This window comes from Ochotona princeps, chromosome 1, assembly GCF_030435755.1.
Source record: "Ochotona princeps isolate mOchPri1 chromosome 1, mOchPri1.hap1, whole genome shotgun sequence".
Taxonomy (NCBI): domain Eukaryota; kingdom Metazoa; phylum Chordata; class Mammalia; order Lagomorpha; family Ochotonidae; genus Ochotona; species Ochotona princeps.
In genome coordinates, this window is record NC_080832.1 from 160,728,717 (window position 1) to 160,735,152 (window position 6,436).

Here is a 6,436-nt window from a genome sequence, read left to right on the forward strand (position 1 = left end):
CTGTAAGATTTTTTTAGTTGAAGAAAACGTAATTTGTCTTATTTTTTGATAAAATATTACTAGCAATGTCAAGGTTTTCATAGAAGTGGAAATTACTTTAGAGGCTTAAAGGTGAAATAAATTTAAAACACATAAGTAGATTTGACAAGTTTGGGTCATATTTTATGGAAAGCTTGTAAAAGCAAAAATTCATTCAGTTTTAGATGCTGAGAATGTAAGATCCAAATGCCTGCGGGTTTGGTGTCAGATAAGGACCAGGTCTCTAGCTCCTGTTTGACATGGTTGGTGTCACAGTGCATAGGGGAGAAGGCCTCTGCTTCCCACTTCCTAAGGGTCAGCCCCTCCTACTGCTCTCACTGTGGGAGTGGGACTTGACGTATGAATTGTAGATGACCACATGCCTCCAGACTGGACTGATGTTACTTTTGTAGTCCGGAATCTGAACTCCCGGTGTCTGACATTTTTGGAATTATTACTGCTGAATTGAAATGAAAATCCTATCAATCTTCATTTTTAAAATATAAATAACATTGGTTCAAAAATCTTAGCATCTGCATTATCAATGACATTTATGTCCCGTGACTATAATGGATGAGGTATTTTATCTCTTTCTTAAAATGCCACTGTATTCTGATGGATAATTTAACCTGTTCTCTATGTATATGAACACCATGGCAGCCTGTGAAAATCTAGCACGAGGAACCCGACTTTCTATATTTTCCATTTGTTAAATACTATGCGTTTTTGCCCAAGTGGTAATGTTAAGTTTTTGTATTGTAAGAATGACAGAATCCTTAGATATATTAAATTGTGCTGCCTTAACTTCTTCAGATAATAAGGATTTGTGTATTAAAAAAAAAAAAGGAAAAGAAATTAACTTCGCAAAATCCTTGATGAAAGATGAAATTGACCTGTCACATTTTTCTGTATAACCTTTCATGAATCTTATCTCAATAACTGAAATAAGTTCCAGAAAGAGGATTAGAAATAAATGGAACTTCGCATGAGGATCGAGTGAGAAGTTGACAGTGTACAGCCCAGAAGAGGGCCCCACCAGAACCTGACCCCATGGGCAGCCTCATCTTAGAAGTTTAGTCTTTAGAACAGTAATAAAAACAAATCTGCCATCCAAGACACTCATGGTGCTTTGCTGCAGCATCCCAGGCTGACTGAATGAGTCATGGAGTATAAACAGGTGTCAGTCCAGTTCCCCACTGCTTTAAGTAAAACACTGAGAGGTGGTTCTTCAGGAAAGAAAGGGTTTTCCACTCATAGTTTAACATTTACAGGATCATATGCCCTGATAGTTACGTGTCTGATGGGAGCTGTTCTGGTGGATGCAAAGGCAAGGTCACATCAGGAGGCAGGAAGCACAGAGAGAAACAAGTGTGAACTTGAACGCTAGGAAGTCAAACTTCTCCAGAGAGCCACATCCGGGGCTCGAACATCTAAAACCCGAACGTCTCTCATCAGTGCTACCTTTCAGAAGCATTGTTAGATCCAGTGTTCATCCATCAACCATTAAACATCAAGAGTTGATCCTCTGCACAAGGTCTGAGGGAGACAAATCCTCAACACGGAACAACAAATAGGAAATCCATCAGACCTGCATGAGCAGTCATGAGATGGACTGGAGCATGAGTTGAATGAGAAAAGAGGGATTTGTTCCAAGCAGTCTATGAAGTATTTCTTCAGCTGTGTTCACATTAGCCTTGTGTCATGCAAGGCTAATCAGAACAATTTCATTAGACCAAAATACATTGGATAACTGGTGTTCTAAATACTGCAATATCCTGTTCCCTTTTTGGCAGAGCACTCAGTAAAACAAAATAATATGCCCACATTTTTTGAAAAGACTGAGGTTGAAGAAGTCTGCAGGAACAGAAGAATATGGCCAGTTCTAATCCCGGCAGCTCCACTTCCCATCCAACTGCCTGCTTGTGACCTGGGAAAGCAGTCGAGGACAGCCCAAAGCCTTGGGACCCTGCACCCGTGTGGGAGACCTGGAGGAGGTTCCTGGTTCCTGGCTTCGGATCAGCTCAGCACCAGCTGTTGCGGTCACTTGGGGAGTGAATCAGTGGATGGAAGATCTTCCTCTCTGTCGCTCCTCCTCTCTGTGTATCTGCCTTTGCAATAAAAAAAAATAAATGTTAAAAAATAATAATAAAGGTTAACATTCATTACTTTCTCCATAAAAATCTTCATTGGAAGTTAGGATAAACCTCTAATTCCCTCCCAGTCGTGGTCTCTTACTTCAATTTCATGGCATGTAGTTAGAATTCCTCTTACGCTGTTTCTGAGCAGAATGTTTACTTGAATGATTAACTGCTGCTTGAAAATGAACTGTGGTGCCAGGTGGGTAAAGGACGTAAGCTCCAACTCGTAAGGTAATCTTCTGAGATTTGAATACGAAAGTATGTCGCATTAACTGTCTTCCTCCTGTGGTTGCCCCTCCTCCAGTTTCTACAACAATCAATTAAACCACTTTAACTTCTCAGCCTTTTGGCTAAGATCAAGGGTAGTATCTGTTCTTATCAGCTCTAATCAGTTTTAACACAACTGGTAAGATTTATTTTTTTATAATTTTTTCTTTTCTTATTATATTTTTGACAATCTTTACATAGTTAATTACAGTAAAAAGGTTCAAGGGCTATAGGGAATTGGGTAAGACTATTATTTCCATATTGTTTCCTTCATGTAAAGGGGTAAAGGGGGTTATTGAGGGAGAAGCCAAGTCCCGGATGTGGGGCATGCTCTGAGATACTTGCTTAAGTGGTTTTGATAGTTCACCAGTTATGGATCGCTGCCAGTCTCACTACTCCAAGCACAATGAGGTTGTAGAATCCACTGATTGACATAGTCTATCATAGAGTCTCCATTTGCCCAGTATTTCACTGCCAACATAGCTGAGGTGGTTGATTGACTTGTTCTTTCTTCTGTCTTTTTTTGGCTAGGGTTCTGAGTCCGCCATTTCGATTGGGGAGATCCCCAAAGAAACTTTGAGTTATTCCCAGACCAGATTCTTGTATGTTCTAGCAAGCACAGGTAAGATTTAAATAGATAAAGAATTGTGTATCATTATTCACAATGCATAAAGACAGCAATAGGACACCAGAGTCGTTGTGGGGCTCTTCTCCCATGGGTTTTTTTCCCTATTGTCCATTACAATAAACAGAATCAAAGGCCAAGTGTGGATTCTGTTTCATTTCTGGTGCAGTAATGGTTAAGACCAGTGAAAGCCCAGCCTTGTTATGGTGTTGTTTGTAGTGGATTCATTGCACAAGGCCACTGCAGCCAGCCACAGACCATCCTGCTGTGATGCAAGTCCGGCATTCAGTGGTTACGGAGCTGCACCTTATACTAGAGCGGGTCTAGAGCTCTGTTCTGAGGATGGGGAACCACAAGGATTTTCCCCCATTGGGTTTTGCCAGCCCAGCTTTGAGTTTCCTGTCATGTGGTTCCTTACTGTGTGTCCTAGGTTGAAGGAAAGGTCATCCATACTGACCCTAAGCTGGGTGCTACCTAGGACTCAGTCCCTGCAGCCTACAAAATCTTGGGGGTGCTTGCCAGCCCACATGAGTCTGGCATACAGCTCTCCACCTGAGGTCAGGGTGTGTCCAGAGGTGCCATCTGCAAGTTTCTGCCTGGGGGTAAAGACCACTGAGCTTGACCCAGTGAGCAGTCTATGGATAACAGTGTTCTGAGCTGCAAGACAAGGTCCCCAGCTCCCTCGTCCCCCTGACTCTGTAGCAGCTGGAAACTCACTCTGTTTGCTGGTGGTCATGAAAGGGTGGTAGAGGCAGAACCCCCACCCAGCCACAAGGCCATTTAGGGTCCAAATACAGAAGCCCTGACATTCTGACAATGGGTTTTGTTTCAGTAGTCCTGGCTCTAAGATCATCTATTCTTCCTCCTTCCCCAAGCAGAAGAAGTCTGCACTGTCTTCCTCCTGTGCATCGGGGGTGGGGAGGACAGTTACATCAGCACTATCTTTCTTTACTATGCTGCTGCAAGGCACTGGCATCTCTCCTGGCTTCCGTAGTGAGGGCGATAGCTGCTGAAATTGCTGGGGCGATCACGGCCAGAACACCTTCCTCAACCACCATCTTTCTCTGCCTCTCTCTTCACTCGTCTCATTCTTACACAGTCAAAGCGTGGGTAGTAATTTCTCCCCTCGTAATTCAGGAGGAGTATGTCTGCATGCTGTTTCGAAGAACATTCAGTAGTTTGTTGTGTTTTTGCCTACTTCTGGGACTCCTGTGCAAGTTGGAAGTTGTATTTATATATCTCACTTCCCGGAGCTGTCCTTCCAGTTTGCACCCTCGTTATTTCAGCCTCTTCAAGATGTGTCACTTCTTGATATTGTTTGCATTCTTAGAATCCACATGTCTATCAGTGTTTCTCCTCCCAGCTGCTCAATGATTGTTTCTGGAAGAAGCTGGTCTTGTGCAAACCCATCTTGGCAAGAGTCAAGACTAATTATAAAGTTAGGTTCTTCCGGTTGTTTTTCTTAGTGATGATCTTTACTCATTTTTCTTAGATTTGCCATTCCGACACATGTTAAGTGGCAGCATGCTGGCTGCTTTTTAATTCAAGTTATTTTGGAAATATTAGTTCACCTAACAATTTGGATTGGTAAAATTCAAAATTAGGCAGTAAGATTTGTAATCTGTTATAGATAGTGTGTATATGAATTTCTTATTTAATGAAAAAAATAAGTATGTAAGTATAAAATAGAATTCAGTCCTGTTAGGTTGCATATTATAATTAATTTGGTAAGATTGTTTTTAGCACATATATATTACTTAAGATTAAGAAACTTTACTTCGGGCCTGTCATGGTGGTCTAGTGGCTAAGATCCTTGCCTTTCATGCACCAGGATCCCATATGGGCGCCGGTTCTAATCCTGGGCGCCCCATTTCCAGTCTAGCTCCCTGTTTGTGGCCTGGGAAGGCAGTCAAGCACAGCCCAAAGCCTTGGGGCCCTGTACCCGCATGGGAGACCCAGAAGAGGCTCAAGGCTCCTGGCTTTGGATGGGCGCAGCTCAGGCCGTGGTAGCCACTTTCGGAGTGAATCAACAGATGAAAGACCTTCCTCTCTGTCTCTCCTCCTCTCTGTATATCTGACTTTCCAATAAAAATATAAATCAATCTTTAAACAAAAAGCAAGAAAACTTTACTTCACCTTAAAGCTTTGGTTATTTCAGAGGATACCAATTAATATACCCTGTAAGTTTCCATAATTCTGTAAATTGCCCAAAATTCTGTGAAATAGAAAGTAGTTTGTCAGACATAGCAACAGGTCTCCAGAAGACCTATGATATGCCTCAAGTCCCCACAGAGCGCATGATGGGGTAGACAGAAATAGAATTCTCAGAGCCCCCCGTTAATGGCCATGTCGTAGCTGCCGTTCCAGAGCCCCTTGTTGATGCCAACAGGTGTGGATTTCCATCCCCCTGCTGTTCGTATTCTCCCAGATGATTCAACACTGCCTATGCTGTCTGACTCACTTACCTGGACTTTAAAGCCTTCTCCCAGAAGGACTTCTGTGACCAATCCTGCCGGTATACCTATCATCTCAACTGGCTCCTTGAACTTGGATTTAGGTCGATACACAGGAAGACATGATCTACTCGCTATCATTGCCAAACAAACCGACCCAAGATGAGGCGGGTGGCTTGTTGCAGGGAGTCTCTTTAAGTTGTCTACCAGTGGATCATGGGACTCAACCATAAATTCAAGTGGGGCCAGCTGGAGCTAGGGGAGAGAATCAAAATGCCCACGAGAATCTGAGTTTCAATTTAAGGGAGCTATGGGCCAGGAGCCATAGCAAATGTGGTCAGAGAGGACATCAGAGGAATTGGAATGCAAAGCAGAAACTTCATCATAGGAAGAAAGAAAGAATGCTATCTCCAGTGTTAGGTAACCAAACAGAATTTGGCTTGCTGAGCTGTGAGCTCCAAGGACCGTTTCCCCTAGCAAGGTATCCAGGGGGCATTAAACCCAAAGTTCTGTAAGGAGTAAAGGTCACTAACAATGTAAATTAAAAACAGACAACAACAACAACATGGGAGCAAGGTTAGCAGTTCTTGATTTAAAGTGATCCGCCTGTGTTAGCTAAAAGCGTTAGGAAGATGAGACTACAGAATTAAGATTCGGGACTTCTGAGTTATCATCAGTAATGTGATGAGTTAGCATCAGTTGCTTCATTCACTATTTTATCCTTCACTGTATAAAGGAGATTACTGAACACACCTTCCGAGAAGTGTGTTTTCTTTCTTATGACATTCACATTAATAAATGGCTAATCATTTAAAATCTTATCTGCAATGATCCTAAACTCTTATAAGCATATGTGCACAATAGCATAATGGTTTGACTATTTCTTCCAAGTAGACATGACAACTCAAATGAAGCGGGTTTAGTGTCAGAAGCTT

At 42.3% G+C, this 6,436-nt stretch overlaps 1 pseudogene; it reads left to right on the forward strand.

The window, feature by feature from the left end:
• The first annotated feature begins 2,486 nt into the window (after window positions 1–2,486).
• On the forward strand, window positions 2,487–2,588 carry LOC118758318 (U2 spliceosomal RNA; annotated as a pseudogene).
• The last annotated feature ends 3,848 nt before the right edge of the window (window positions 2,589–6,436 follow it).